The following is a 17,564-nucleotide window of genomic DNA, read 5'->3' on the forward strand; positions in this document are numbered from 1 at the left end:
CACATTATATGTGAAGTGACATCCTTAGGGCAACCACTAAGAAAAAGGAAAACAGTAAAGATTTTTTTTAAGTCTTTAGTTGTAAGAGAATAAAATACTACAAATGTTTGATAATAAAAGAAGGCAAAAATGAGAAACCGTGGATTAAGAACATAGGGGATGGTTGACGGAGATTGGCTAAGAGCATCGGCTTGAGCTGCTTTGAAGATTCTGTACATAGACATTACCTGAAGTCTGTTCTGTGAAATGCTAATTTCTCAGGAGGACCCCCAAAAAGGTTTCTGTTGCAAATAAGTTTGGGAGAAACATGCTCTATCTCTGTTGTGAAAAATTCAGAGTGATAGTAGAATGTTAAATATACTGAAAAAATTGCTGGTGAAGAAGTTGGTTAATGTGAGCCACAGCTAAATGGGAGGGAGTCCGGGAAAAAGTCTGGAACTGCCTAAAAGTCAAGAGACAATTGTTTTGGGGTGCGTGAGGAGAGGAGGTTCAGAGCACTGCCTAAACTAGCTTCAGAGACGGGTGCAAGCCATGACTATCAGCAAGGACACCAGAGATGGGTATGAAATGCTAAGGCTGCTGCTGCAGGCACCAAGAATCCTGTGTGCAAGCACAGGTCACTATCCACACCTCCCCTCCCAGGAGCCGGTGCAGCCCACCACTGCCAGGGTTCCCTGATCCACGGACAACTTCCCTGGGAGGACACACAGCACACCTCAAGCTGCTGCAACGTCACGCTGGCCTCTGCCGCTGCAGGCTCGCCCCGCATTCTGTACCCCTCCCTCCTCCCAGCCTGAATGAGTCAGAGCCCCCTAATCAGCCACTCCTTTAACCTCCTCCTGTCTGGGCAAAGAACAGATGACAGAAGATGACCTACATGCAGAGCCAGGGACAAAGCCAAAGCTGAACCCTAGGAGCTGTGGGAACAAAGAAGAGAAAGGAAAATTTCTCCGTGCAGCCTCAGGAGCAGGGGATTCAGTCCCCACAGTAAACTTGATGTACCCTGCATCTATGAAATACCTGAATAGACAGTGAATCATCCCAAAACTGAGGAAGTGGACTTTGGGAGCAACTGTAGACTTGGGGTTTGCTGTATGCAACTGACCAGTTTCTGATTTTTATGGTTATCTTAGTCTAGTTTTTAGTGCTTGTTATCATTGGTAAATTTATTTATTGGTTTGGTTTCTCTCTTTTATTTTTAATTATTTTTTTTAATTTTAATAATATATTTCTTTAAATTTTTTATTTTAATAATGTTATTTTATTTTTTCTTTCTTTCTTTTTTTTTTCTCCCTTTTCTTCTGAGCTGTGTGGCTGACAGGGTCGTACCTAGAAACAAATGATAATGAAAGCACGACGATCCAAAACCTATGGGATACAGCAAAAGCAGTTCTAAGAGGGAAGTTTATAGCAGTAAAATCCTACTTCAAGGAAAAATCTCCAATAAACAACCTAACTTTACACCTAAAGCAATTAGAAAAAGAAGAACAAAAAACCCCCAAAGTTAGCAGAAGGGAAAAAATCATAAAGATCAGATCAGAAATAAATGAAAAAGAAATGAAGAAAAGGAGAGCAAAGATCAATAAAACTAAAACCTGGTTCTTTGGGAAAATAAACAAAATTGATGCACCATTAGCCAGACTCATCAAGAAAAAAACAGAAGACTCAAATCAACAGAATTAGAAATGAAAAAGGTTAAGTAACAACTGAAACTGCAGAAATACAAAGGATCATGAGAGATTACTACAAGCAACTATATGCCAATAAAATGGACAACCTGGAAGAAATGGACAAATTCTTAGAAAAGCACAACCTTCAGAGACTGAATCAGGAAGAAATAGAAAATATAAACACATGAATCACAAACACTGAAATTGCAACTGTGATTTAAAATCTTCCAACAAACAAAAGTCCTGGACCAGATGGCTTCGCAGCCAAATTCTATCAAACATATAGAGAAGAGCTAACACTTATCTTTCTCAAACTCTTCCAAAATATAGCAGAGGGAGGAACACTCCCAAACTCATTCTATGAGGACACCATCACCCTGTTGCCAAAACCAAAGATGTCACACACAAAAAAGAAAACTATAGACCAATATCAGTGATGAACTTAGATGCAAAAATCCTCAACAGAGTATTAGCAAATAGAATCCAACAGCACATTAAATGGATCATACACCATGATCAAGTGGGGTTTATCCCAGGAATGCAAGGATTCTTCAATATATGCAAATCAATCAATGTGATACACCATAGTAACAAATTGAAGGAGAAAAACCATGTGATCATCTCAATTGATGCAGAAAAAGCTTCTGACAAAATTCAACACCCATTTATGATAAAAACTCTCCAGAATGTAGACATAGAGGGAACTTACCTCAACATAATAATGGCCATATGTGACAAACCCACAGCCAACATCGTTCTCAATGGTGAAAAACTGAAACCATTTCCACTAAGATCTGGAACAAGACAAGGTTGTCCACTCTCAGCAGTATTATTCAACATACTTTTGGAAGTTTTAACCACAGCAATCAGAGAAGAAAAAGAAATAAGTGGAATCCAAATCGGAAAAGAAGAAATAAAGCTGTTACTGTTTGCAGATGACATGATACCATACTTAGAGAATCCTAAAGATGCTACCAGAAAACTACTAGAGCTAATCAATGAATTTGGTAAAGTAGCAGGATACAAAATTAATGCACAAAAATCTCTTGCATTCCTATACACTAATGATGAAAAATCTGAAAGAGAAATTAAGGAAACACTCCCATTTACCACTGCAACAAAAAAAATAAAATACCTAGGAATAAACTTACCTAAGGAGACAAAAGACCTGTATGTAGAAAACTATAAGATACTGATGAAAGTAATTAAAGATGATACAAACACATGGAGAGATATACCATGTTCTTGGATTGGAAGAATCAATATTGTGAAAATGACTATACAACCTAAAGCAATCTACAGATTCAATGTAATCCCTATCAAACTACCAATGGCATTTTTCAGAGGACTAGAACAAAAAATTTGGCAATTTGTATGGAAACACAAAGGACCCCGAATAGCGAAAGCAATCTTGAGAAAGCAAAATGGAGCTGGAGGAATCAGCCTACCTGACTTCAGACTATACTACAAAGCTACAGTAATGAAGACATTATGGTACTGGCACAGAAACAGAAATATAGATCAATGGAACAGGATAGAAAGCCGATAAACCCACACACATATGGTCACCTTATCTTTGATAAAGGAGGCAAGAATATACAATGGAGAAAAGACAGCCTCTTCAGTAAGTGGTGCTGGGAAAACTGGACAGCTACATGTAAAAGAATGATGTTAGAACACTCCCTAACACCATACACAAAAATAAACTCAAAATGTATTAAAGACCTAAATGTAAGGCCAAACACTATAAAACTCTTAGAAGAAAATATAGGCAGAACACACTATGACACAAATCACATTAAGATCCTTCTTGACCCACCTCCTAGAGAAATGGAAATAAAAACAAAAATAAACAAATGGGACCTAATGAAACTTAAAAGCTTTTGCACAGCAAAGGAAACCATAAACAAGACAAAAAGACAACCCTCAGAATGGGAGAAAACATTTTCAAAGGAAGCAACTGATAAAGGATTAATCTCCAAAATATACAAGCTGCTCATGCAGCTCAATATCAAAAAACCAAACAACCCAATCCAAAAATGGGCAGAAGACCGAAATAGACATTTCTCCAAAGAAGATATACAGATTGCCAACAAACACATGAAAGGATGCTCAACATCACTAATCATTAGTGAAATGCAAATCAAAACTACAGTGAGATATCATCTCACACTGGTCAGAATGGCCATCATCAAAAATTCTACAAACAATAAGTGCTGGAGAGGGTGTGGAGAAAAGTGAACCCTCTTGCACTGTTGGTGGGAATGTAAATTGATACAGTCACTATAGAGAACAGTATGGAGGTTCCTTAAAAAACTATAAGTGGAACTGCCATATGACCCAGAAATCCCACTGCTGGGCATATACCCTTAGAAACCATAATTCAGAAAGAGTCATGTACCACAATATTCATTGCAACACTATTTATAGTAGCCAAGACATGGAAGCAACCTAAATGTCCATCGACAGATGAATGGGTAAAGAAGATGTGGTGCATATATTCATTGGAATATTACTCAGCCATAAAAAAGAAACGAAATTGAGTTATTTGTAGTGAGGTGGATGCACCTAGAGTGTGTCATACAGAGGTAAGTATGTCAGAAAGAGAAAAACAAATAAGATATGCTAACATATATATATGGAATCTAAAAAAAAAACCCAAAACCTGATGAACCTAGGGGCAGGACAGGAATAAAGATGCATACGTAGAGAATGGACTTAAGGACAAGGGAAGGGGGAAGGGTAAGCTGGGACGAAGTGAGAGAGTGGCATTGACATGTATACACTACCAAATATAAAATAGATAGCTATTGGGAAGCAGCCGCATAGCACAGGAATATCAGCTCAGTGCTTTGTGACCACTTAGAGGGGTGGGATAGGGAGTGTGGGAGGGAGACACAAGAAGGAGAGGTATGGGGATATAAGTCTACGTATAGCTGATTCACTTTGTTATACAGCAGAAAGTAACGCAACAATGTAAAGCAATTATACTCCAATAAAGATGTTAAAAAAAATAACCCAACCAAAAAAAAAAAGAAAAAAACATTGGGGACAACTGGTAAACAAACATTAACATAATAAACATAAATATATTGATAATTATGTTAAATTTTAGTGGATGATGTTCTCCAATTATAAGGCAATATTTCCAGAAGATTTTTATATTGAATGAAAAAACAGGATTTTAAAATATCAAATTAAAGAGCTTTTGAAAGTAAAAGGATGAAAAAGGAAAATCATGCTTGAGAAACTTGTGAACCTCCATTAATAACAGAAAATTAGAGTTAAGAAAGAATATAACCAGAGAATGTGAAGCTCATTTTGTAATGATTGAAAAGGGTCAGTTTATCTCTTTCAGAGTATAGAAGTAGAGAGAATATAAATAATTCATTCCATGAGACCAACATTTCCCCAAAACCAAAACTCGACAAAGACATTACAAGAAAAGAAAACTACAGACTAATATCTCTAATAAACAGAGATGCAAAAATCCTCAACAAAATATTAGCAGGTCAATTGAAAATGTATAAAAAAGAATTAAACAGCACAATCAAGAGGGATTTATCACAGGTATGCAAATCAGTTTCAGCATTTGAAAAGTAAGTAATGTAATCCATCACATCAACAGACTAAAAAAGAAAAAAAACATGATCACATCAATAGATGCAGAGAAAGCCTTTAGCAAAATCCCACAGTCATTCATGATAAAAACTCTCATAAACTAGAAATAAAGGGGAATTTTCTCAGTTTAGAAAAAAAAAAAATCTACAAAAAACCTAAAGCGAGTATACTTACTGATGAGAAAGTCAAAGCTTTCTTGTGAAGATCAGATACAGGGCAAAGATGTACTCTCACTGCTCCTATTCAGCATTGTACTGGGAGTCTTTTCTAATGCAGTAAGGCACAAAAAAGAAATAAAAGGTACACAGATTTGAAAAGAAGGCATAAAACCGTTTTTATTCACAGGTGGCATGATTGTCTATATAGGAAATATGAAATAATTGATTAAAAAACTGAAACTAATAGTGACTATAGCAAGATAGCAAAACACATAGTTAACACAAAAAAACAGTTTCTTTCCTATATACCAGCAATTAACATATGAAATCTGAAATTAAAACAATATCATTTATATTAGCATCCAAAAAAAATAAAGCACTTGGGGATAAATCTAATAAAATATATGTAAGATTTATATGAGGAAAACTGCAACACTGATGAACATAATCAAAAAATTAAATGGAGAGATATCCTATATTCTTGGACAGATAGACTCACTATTTTCAAAATGTCAGTTCTTCCCAATTTGATCTTTAGATTCAATGCAATCTCAATTGAAATCCCAGCAAGTTATTTTGTGAATATTGACAAACTTATTCTTAAATTTCTGTGTAGAGGCAAAAGACCCAGAATAGCCAACACACTACTGAAGAGCAAAGTTGGCGGACTGACACTACCCAACTTCAAGATTTTAAAGACTTTATTGCAAAGTTACAGTAATCAAGACAGTGTAGTAGACAATCGATCAATGAGGCAAAATAGAAAGCCCACATAAATATAGTCAACTGCTATTTCATCTTTCTGAATCAAGCTACAAACTATAAATACCACTGTTTCCAGTGTTTTAACAACATAAAATTCCTTAAGACGTGTTTTTATATTTATGTTTTGAATTCTAGCTGGAGAGCTACTGCTTCAAACTTCTTAAACAAATTTTAATAGTCGTTTAATGGTTTCCATTAAAATAGTGAAATGACAGCACAAATTTTATTTATTTTATTCTCATGCCTAATGTAATTAAATCAGTATCAATAGTAGTTTAAAAAAGCATCAATTGATGATCAGAAAGTTTAATTCCTAAGATAAGAGGAAATAGATGGGATCAAATATACAGTAAAATGGTAGAAGAAAAAAATATATATATATATGATATGGTTGAGCCCGTCTCCTTTCTTTATTGGAGATCAGCAACCATCTGGAGTCTCTCCTTGCCTCTCTCACATCAGTGACCATATTAACAAATGTAGTTATGTATATACATTTGGGCTGCCTGTGGCTCAACCCAAATTAGAGAAGGAGATATGACCAACAGTTCAACTTCATGAATATTTTCCTGCACTTATTTACAGTGATGAATGCATTAAGTTCCCTACCTGTACTTTTAGTTTGTTGTCTATAATTAAATTTTTTCTGCTTACTTGAGTAACATCCTTTTTTCTAAGTATATTTTAGGCAGAAATTTTCTCCATTTATTATTATTTTTTTTTTTTTGCCATACACGGGCCTCTCACTGTTGTGGCCTCTCCCGTTGTGGAGCACAGGCTCCGGACGCGCAGGCTCAGCAGCCATGGCTCACGGGCCCAGCCGCTCCGCGGCACGTGGGATCTTCCCGGACTGGGGCACGAACCCGTGTCCCCTGCATCGGCAGGCGGACTCTCAACCACTGCGCCACCAGGGAAGCCCTCCATTTATTATATTTTAAAAATTCTTTTATACCAAACTCCATTTGGCATCAAGATATTTCTTGAAATTTCCAGTGTGCTGATGGTAATCTTTTCCCTCTTTTAAATATCTACAAAATTACTATATGCAAAATACATTTTTGTTATGGGTTTGGGAATAAAATCCTAGACTGCAGAGCAGACAACTGTAAACAGTGGATCATCATGTAAACCAGTACCAAGTACATATGTTTAGGAAGATAAAATAAAATGTAAATTAAAAGGAACAATATATAGCATGCGTTTCTTATAACAGCTTCTTATGCAGCTTTTAAATATTTTATTTTCATAAAATATTATGAGTGATTAAATTACTTGCATCAAAAATGTATAATATCCTCTATGCTTTATTCTTCCTGTAATTTAATTCCAAACCTAAAATCAAAATAAAGAATCTATTTGCAAATGGAATTGTATGTTTTCATGAGACAAATTGGTAGCTGAGTTTTAGCTGAGCCTTACTGCTTGATCAAGTCCTATACTGGGCTTCACATATGGAAGGTGAATCCCTGTGTACAAGTTTCAGCCTTGTGCCTCACTATCAGTAACTAAGTCCCTGTGTTATGCAGTCCTCTTTTATACAGTGCCTTGATTCCCTACTTGTACTAATGAGAAGTGTATTTTTCTATTGTTTTAACATCAGTATGCTTGTTGCTAGTATTGGAAACTCTAACTGTTGTCTCCTCTTCAACTTCCCTTACTTCAAATCTCACTCTCTTGCAGGATTCAAGGCAGCTTTTTTTTTTTTTTAAACCAACCAGTACCTCAATGCTAAATACTCTCCTATGTTTATTCTCTTTACCTGCTGTTGTGTTTCCCACTAACTGACATGCCTCTGTGTACTTTGATTCACAAATTATAAACAAACGTATTCTGGTACATACCCTCACGACATCAGCCTCATGACATCACATTCTAAATATCAGATGGTATCCAAGAGTGAAAACAATCAAACTATTAAATATTCTAATGCTTTCCAAACGTCAAGTAATGGAAAACATCATACTGATATGTATATATTATATTCCATACATATGAAAATAACTATGGGGTTTTATAATGAGATATATTTACAAAATTGTTTCTTGAAGCAAGAATAGCTAATGAGATTTTCATAAGCTTTCTGTTAAGTAAGCACATTAAAAACAATTATATGAACAGACTTCACTCAGAATGCCTTCTTATATAAACTGGGGATTTTTCTCTTTTTCATTCTATTGCTGCTCTTGACTTTAAGCCAAAGATGATGCCTTCTTTTAGTGATAATTAATTTGATCTGGCTTATCCAGACTATTTTTTATCCTTTCTTTTAAAATAACACAAATAAAATATTTTTTCTGAAGAGAAAGTCTCTTGCTAATTGAACCTATGACCTTATTTTATTTCATTAGCAAGGTGACAGTCCTATTCTCAGTATTTTTTACTGTAATAGTACCTGATCATGAAATGTGTTTTTATTTAGTCAATAAACCAAAGTTGTTTTGTTTTGTTTGTTTTTTACTGTGGTAAGAACATTTGATATGAGTTCTGCTGTCTTAATTTTTAAGTGCACAATACAGAATTGTTAACTATAGACACCATGTTGTACAGCAGATCTCTAGAATTTATTCATCTTGCCTAACTGAAACTTTGTATCTCTACAATGTATTGTCTGTATTATGTATACCAACTAGAAAGTGCTCCTCTGAGTAATATCTTACTGTTCCTCTGTCATTAATCCTTGAAGATCAGTAAAGCTCTACTTCCTAAAGGGAGTTCAAGATGCTCTACATGGAATAACTCAAACCTAGGGTGATATTCACACATTGACTTTAAATAAAGACCAAGACAATCTTGTGAATGTCACAGACTGAATAGAGTTTGAGATTTTTATGCTGTATACTAGCCAGTCATCTTCATGAATGAAGACAGAAGTCACAGGACTTCTGATCAGAAACAAAGGACTTTATGACTTGTGTATTAAACTGCATAATCTTTATCATTATACCAGTTTCCCTAGATCCCAAGTCTCTGGGCCAGGGGTAGGGATGAGGGGTCCAGAATGGCTGAGGTCAGAGTGCTGTGCATGCAGTTGGTTTCCATCACAGTTGAGGAATCTCAAACTGAGGATTCCACATCTTTTATGATGGGCTGCAAACAAACCGTCCTAACATTTTTGCAGCAGAGGGAGGCACTGTCTTTACCATACAAGATAGTAAATAATTATTCCCTTTGCGCCAGTGGAAACAGTGTTTATACATTCCATGGGTATTTATGGTACAGACATTCTTCAAAAGGATAGAAGGATAATCTGGAACAAAATGGTGGTTAGTGCCTTACTTGCATGAAGTGAAGAAACACAGAAGGCCCTATGGAGAACTGTCTCCTGAGAGTGTGAATATTTTCTATCACAGCATATATTATATTGTACTGTACCTGACTGTTCACTTGTTAGTCTTCTTTAATACCAATGGCAGTCTATTCCTTTATTGATTTTGAACCCTGAGCATCTAGAACAGAGTTTTTAAAAGTAATCAATATCACTACATTAATAAATGTAATTTTATCTAGTAAAATTAAAATGTGGAGGAAGAATATAGTAACTTTTGAATTCTAGTGGTAGACTCGTCTGACTTTGCCTAGAGCCAGTTCTGTTCTGAAGATAAAAATACAAAAGAATTTAGCTTGTTATACTGAAATTTGTAGATATGAGCAAACTTGGATTTAGAAGCAGGAAAAGGTCATGTTGTTCTGAGAACATATAAGAGTTGTACATCCTGTGGCTTTTTTAGTTCTGAAGAAAGTGGTTTCTCATGAAAGGGATTGGTAGCTAGTTGAGTGTACCGCACTCTAATGACAAGGAGAGATCATGAACTCATTTCCTGCATCTCAAGAATGCAAGGGAGCCTGACTAAACCATATCCTCTCAGCTCCTAGAATAGAGTTCTTCATTCTGACCTTAACCTATCTTTATAGGCTTGTCTTCAGCTATTCTTCATCTATTCACCAAACTGGACTCCATGCATTACAAATGTAATGTTTTACTTCTATGGCCTGACTCAGGATTCTTTCTTTTTTCAACAAACCAGCACTTCTGTCTCCAAGAGGCTAAATACTTTTAAAGGCTTAGGAAGGGGTGATTTTTCTTAATTATAACTTCTCTAGACTTGGTGTATGAGCTTCTCTTATGGAATACATCATTCCTGTTTTGAATTATTAATATTTGTGCATCATATCCTTATATTATATATTAGGTTGCATATAATAGTGGTTAAAAAATGCATGGTGAAATTTCCAGTACAACTATGTCCCTCTCCAATATATATTCTTCTTTCTTCCACCTAAAAGAACACTAGGAATAAGTGTTATTATTTATTTTATTCTTGTTCTACTACAAGTTAATATAAAGAATTTTCAATTCTTTCAAGATGTTTATATCTTGAATGATATTAAAAAATATTTGAATATATAAACAAATCAAAATTTTAGGAAGCTAAAATGATAAACCCTATAAATATAAATTCTACTAATTTAGCTAAATTATTCTATAAACTTTTTGTGAATCCATTTAAAAGCAACATTTTTTTCTTTCTTAGCATTGTATCTAGAAAAAAACAGTTCAATAAAGTTATAAAATAATAATCATTTAAGAAATGCCAAATACTTATATAAACAACAGAAGGCTATGGATTAACCTTCAAGATATTTGACTATATTTTTAGAAGTACAATCATTTAAAATTCTTGGTATTAGTATACTATTCAGCAGACTAATTAATAGAAACAAATATATGGATATATGATGCATATTATGTAATATGCAAATATTTGAAATATTTGTAGATGATAAATGCAGATTTAAGGTCAATTAATATTACATAGATTATTAAGTTAATATTTACAACTAGTAAAGAATAATATTCAACTAAAATCGACTGGGCAGATAAAATTTGGGGATATTCAAAACATACTAAAATAAATTCAATCCAGTATTTGACAAAAAATTTAAAAATTGAACAATATAAAGAGCTGTGACATTATAAGGAAAACACAAACATACATAGTGCTGGGTAAAACTGGCACAATCTCTGGAGAGACATTTGGAGTTATCAGAGTGTAGCAAAAATATGCAACATGTTTAAATTTGCAACTCTACTTCTACAAATTTATTGATTGATAGGTACTTTTGGAAGTTGCCAGAAATTTACAGATTTAAAAGTCACGTATATATGAACAATTTAAGTGTTCATCATCAATAGAGAACTAGTTAGATGCATAAAATTAATGTTTAGCAATTTCTAGACACTTAGGTGTTTTTCCATGCTCTTTATTATTATTGCTATTTTATTTATTTTCACAACCACCATTGTGATTCTTTTTAGCAGTATTCCAAATAAATTACAGATTAGAAAAACAATGCACCAAGAGAATAAATAGCTTGCTCAGGAACTGACGTAAGAAGTAGTGAAACTGGTAAGAAAACCCATGCAGTCAGATGCCTGAATTCCTGATGTTTTTTATTGTACTTTATTAGCACTTGTGATACATAAAAACAATATATATTATTCATCATTTAACATAATAAGGTAGATTTCTGATTTAATCATACACATGCCCACACACATAAACATATATATATATATATATATAAAAAATACACTAACCTTTGTTTAAAAGTGGAATATGTTTATGTGTGTGTGTGTTGTGTACTTTCTCTAGAATGATACAAAATCAGTTACATAGTTGGTAACTCTGAAGATGAAGCTGAAATGACTGAGTACCAGAGGAGAATGACCAAGATAAATTTTATAGTAGCATGTATTTTTAACTAAGTGATTATATTGAATTTTCCTGAAAATGTACATACTATAAATATGAAATTAAAAAATCAACTCGAACACAAATTTAATAAAACAGCCTCTGTCTTGGTGGTAATTACAATTGATGACTAACTGTCTATAATGTGGGAATATAATTGGCTCTTTGTATTTAGACTTTATTTAAATGTTGCTTTGTTTAAGCTACATTTTGTTAAATTATTACCAATAAAGGAAAATATGCTCAATAATGAAACGTGTACTCATCAGGGTTATGGATACAGAAACCAGTAGAAGGATAGTCCTCCTTAAGTACTATAGAATCAATTTATTGGCTGTCTAGGATATCAGAAATGGAAAAAATACTTTAGCTCCCTCATATAAGTGGTATCATGTAACACTTGTTTTTCTGTCTGGCTTATTTCACAAAGTATAATGTCTTCCAGAGTCATCCATGTTATTGCAAATGGCAGTATTTCTTCTTTTTTAAAGCCAAATAATATTTCTTTGTATGTATACGCCATATTTTCTTTATCTAAAATTTTTCCTTTATCTAAAAGAGACTCATAGAAGTAGATAATAGAATGGTGATTGCCAGGGGCTAGGGGAGGGGGAAATGGAGAGGTATAGTCAAATGTAAAGTTTCAGTAATGAAAAAGTCCTAGAGATCTAGTGTACAATACAGTGGCTATAGTTAATAATACTGTATTGTATACTTTAAAATTCACTAAGAGAATAGATCTTATGTTAAATATTCTTATCAATAATACTATTAATAACAAATAAGTGGGGCAAGAAGAAACTTTTGAAAGTGATGGGTATGTTTATAGCATAGGTTTTAGTGATGATTTCTCGAAGGTGTACTTATTTCCAAACTCATCAAGTTGTATATATGAAATATATACTGCTTTTGTATGTCAATAACACCTCTATATAGTAGAGTTTTTAAATGGAGAAAATATAAAGGGTTTAATAGTGTAAATATGAATTTCAGGAATGTTTAGAAATCAGGACTTCGGTTTCAGGGCACTAGTACATCCTAGACCTAAGCCCAACAGGAGAGCTGCGTGGCTTTTTTACTGTGGTTCTGTATATCAGGAGGAAACATTCAGATCTGTGACTGAGCAACTGCTACAACAGCTGTATTCTCAGGAATTGACTACTGCAGTCATGAAATCCAAGGACCAACAATAATATGTTTTATCCAGTGTCTTATGCCTCAACTCTAGATTACCTCTTCTCTATTCCCTGCCCTGGTATCCTGGGAGAAAGCCAAAATATATTGCCATGTGTTAATAAGCATGAGAGTTCTTCAAGCTTTCAGTAGCATTGATTTCATGTTCACTAATCCAATACGAATACCTAATTAAGCTTCTAACATTCACAGGATTCTTACTTTGGTTCCACATAGCAGTGTTCACAACTTCTGTCTCAGACCGCTCCCTAAGGAGTTAGGAAGATGTGCAAAGTATATATGACCAGGGCTAGAATCAGGGCTGCATAAATTGAGTTGTGGCTTAAAGAGAATGCTAAAATTTATGGGTAAAACAGAATCACAAAATTAGTCCTGTTGTTCTTTAAATAAGGGGCCTCAAACTGAAATGCAGGTAACAAACAAGGCAGGCATCATAAATTAATTCAACAGGTGATTCTCTATCTAAAGGAGGCTGATACTGTTCAGTCCCAGCCAAATGTAGCCAGAAGAAATTCAGGTTAAAAGTTGCAAGATTGCTTTTTATTTGCTTGCTTGCTTTTGTTTTTTGAGTTGCTTGAAATTGATCCTCACCAATCAATGTTAGCAGCAATCTGCAATTCTCTCTTGTCTATTAGAAGAATGCTTATAAAACTTAAGAGAGCATGTAAATTACCTAAGAATTTTGTTAAAATGCAGACTGATTCAGTAGATCTGGGGTGGTACTTAAAATTCTGTTTCTAACAAGTTCCAACATGATACCAGTGTGGCTAGTCCATGGATTACACTTTGAATAGCAAGGTACTAGTTTCTCCAGAATTAATAAAACTACATAATAACCTTTCGGTTTTAAAATATAGGCTGATCAATGACTAAAGGAGTGTTTATTTGTTTAAAGATAAAAAGCAGAAAGGAGAATAGTTCCTAGTAAATTGATCAAGTAAATTTAGTCTTATTGAATATCTATTTACAAAACATAATTATAATATAGCAATATATTTCATTTATGATATTCAATATCATTTTATGGTCAAAATTCAAATTTAAGTTCATATGGATTTTTGGGAAACACATATTACTCAACACATGATTGAATAACTTTTAAAAATACTCTTGATATGATATAAGTAAACCACAAAACCCTTAGTAATGTGTTTAATTGGAGTCTACTTCAAATCACTAATCACACAAGTAATTGTTGATGAGGGAGGGGGTATTGTTTCTAGTACTCAGATATCTTATTTACCAAGAGTTATTTGTAGGATAGTTGCACATGGAAGGCAACAATTGAGACCATGGTCATTAAAATTCCTTGTTGCGAATAAAAATGGCTTGTGAGCACAGCACATTCTTTTTACATTTACCTCGCATCCATGCTCCAGAGGCTCTAATACAATGTAATTTGGGAGTCTCAGCTGTCCCATTTACGATGTCCACTGTTCAGTTTCGTAAATCAATGAGTTTTCCTAAATGGTGATTGCAATACTCTGGGTTAGCATATGACTACAAAATGATCATTTCTAAAATAAACAACCAACTTCTCTTTTTACAATTCTTAAACCTCCCTTACTGATTGTATGATTGCCCTACGATTAGGCAAAGTTCAGAAAGAAATGTTTTTTGCCTGAGTGACTACTATTTAATTATACTTCAATGGCAAACTCCTTTCTTAGGAGACACATTCATTGCTAAATCCTCTATCCTACTTTCAGCTCTTAAGAAATTAACACTGAAGTATAAGCAGATGATGATTATATGGAGTCCTAAGAACGCTTCCTTGGAAATAGGGTTTCTTTGAAGAGTGGGAAGCTTTCAATACCCACAGGATTAAGTCTTAGTACCTGTCATCCTTTTAGGTGCTATGCCTAAAATGAGGAGAGGATATCAGGAAAAAGAACTAATCAAAATGGAGATACATACTTAAGACCAGAAAGTGTTTGCTTTGAGGAAACTGCCAAAAGAATTCTCTATCTGTACCATGTGTAGCAGTGCCAACTCATTTCATTTGTGTTTTATTACTTGAAAATAGTTAGATTTTTAAAGTAAACTTAAGAATGAAATTAACATACTAAGAATATGTTTACATTTATCATTTAATTTAATGTATTATATATATATATAAATACATTATATATATAGCATTTGTACATATCTCAGTCATAAGGTAGGGAAAGATATGCTACATGGTAACAATCATAATAGATGACATATAGTACAAGGTATATGTATCATTTAATTCTACAAAAGTGCCAACTCAAATAAGTGACTTTACTTGCTGCATAGTGAAAGCCTTTTAGGTATTAATGAGAAATAAAAATTTTAAATATAAATACAGATAAAAATTTTAAAATATATAAAATGTGTAATTAACAAAGTTTGTATTGCTTAAATGTGACTTCAAGCAAGTCACACAACATTAAATGTCTCAGTGTTTCAATCTGAAAATGATAACGAGTCATCATTCCTTTGGATTGTTTTGAGGATTGAATAGGTAATACATAAAAAGAAACTTTCAGCATATGTCATGTATTATTGTTATTTTGTAACATGCCTCATGTCTCAAAATAAATGACTTGCTTACTTTATGACTGAGATATATCTATTACATATAATATATATTTCTGTATATAATGTATATGTTTATATATATTATGTATTTATATGTAATATATGATATATTTATATCATATTTTATATTTCTTTATCTCTTGCTTTATAGAAGAGGACATTACATATCCCTTACTGAGGAATATTAAACAAATAAGTGATAGAGATACTATTGTCATTCTTACATTATCATCAAGAATTACTATAATTATTGCTGTTAGATCTATTATATATTAGCTTATTCAACATTCATTTAGCAAATATTGTGTGCTTATTATGGGCTAGGTACTACTAATCTTAGTGCTTGCAATACATCAGTGAACTGAGCCATCATGTTGCTTATATACCAGAAAGGGAAGACAGATACTTAATAGTCAATGTAATATATTGATGCAATACATTGACTATTACAAGTATTAGTTGTATCATGGTGCTGGACATTTTTTCTGAATGTCATTCTGGATCTACTTTCCATGCTTCTCCACCATCATCTCTATACCAGGTGGCAGACCTGTATGAACTAACTCCATTGTCCCCCTCAACTTTCTGACTTCTGATTAGATTCAGCCCATGCTGAGTTCCTGCTGAAAATAGGGAGGGTTGGAGAATAGATAACCTAGTTTATTCCTCCAGATCTTCCCTCTGGGTCTAGCTCTTTAGCTTAGGCTGTGTCCTTTGACCCGTGGTCACTCCTTCTACCAGTGCAGGCTTCTGTACATGACTCTCACCACTTTCTATAACTGCTCTCTTGCCCTGCCTTTCTGGACCTACCTGTCATAACCATATAGTTCTATACTGATATTCCACATTCCACCCATTTCAAATACTTTGTAAACAGTACTTGCATAAAATCCCTCTCCAATAATATAATCCAATAATATGATATGTTTTTCGTGTTTGAGGTCCTGATTGATATTAAAAATAGGAGGTTGTAAGTGCTGTGGAAAAAAATTGAAAAAGTAGAGAAGGGTAAAGCTGATATAGAGTGCTAGGGCCAGCTTACATATTTAAATTAAGTAATTGAGATAAGTCTCATTGATAAGATGGTTTATAACAAGAATGTGTGAAAGATTATGGAGTTAGCTATTTGGTTATTTTATGAAAGTCTATTTCAGGCAGAGTAAGCAGTTAGTGAAAGGGACCTGATCTGAAAGTTTAACTACCAAACAAGGAAGCCAGTGGTGTTTCGAGCAAGAAAATAAGAAAAGTGGAAGGCTCTGAAGTCGGGGAGGTGATAGGAAGTCAGATTATTTACCACTTTGTATCTCATTTTTACAACTTTGTTTTTCATTCTGGAGAAAATTAGAGATGTGTAGGGATTTGAGTTAGTGAGTGATGTGAACTGACTTATGTATTTAAAGGATCACTCTAACTTCTTTGTTATGAACCTACTGTAGGCTCATAACAATATTAAGGAAGCATGGTGGCTCATTGGAAGGCTAAGTGGCTCAGACTAGTATCTTAAGCTACATATATATTCAAAATATAGCCAGTGGTATTTCCTGATAAGTTAGATATGAATGGGAATTTATAAAAATTAAAAAATCATTTCACTAAGATCCTGGGAAATTTCAAGTTTTTGTCCACTCTCAATAATATCTTACCTGTGTCGGCACAGCAATGTTAAAACTAAAGCCATATGGTGGAAGTTGGCTAATGGCAGCTAATCAAAAGGAGTGTATATGCTCAACTTGATCTCTATGGCATGTGGCAGTGCCAGACATATGGAGAAATATTTGTAGACATTTGTGTGAAAATATTTCCTTTAATCTGTAAGCAGACTAAGCATGTGATTCAGC

Source organism: Lagenorhynchus albirostris, chromosome 18, assembly GCF_949774975.1.
Source record: "Lagenorhynchus albirostris chromosome 18, mLagAlb1.1, whole genome shotgun sequence".
Classification (NCBI taxonomy): domain Eukaryota; kingdom Metazoa; phylum Chordata; class Mammalia; order Artiodactyla; family Delphinidae; genus Lagenorhynchus; species Lagenorhynchus albirostris.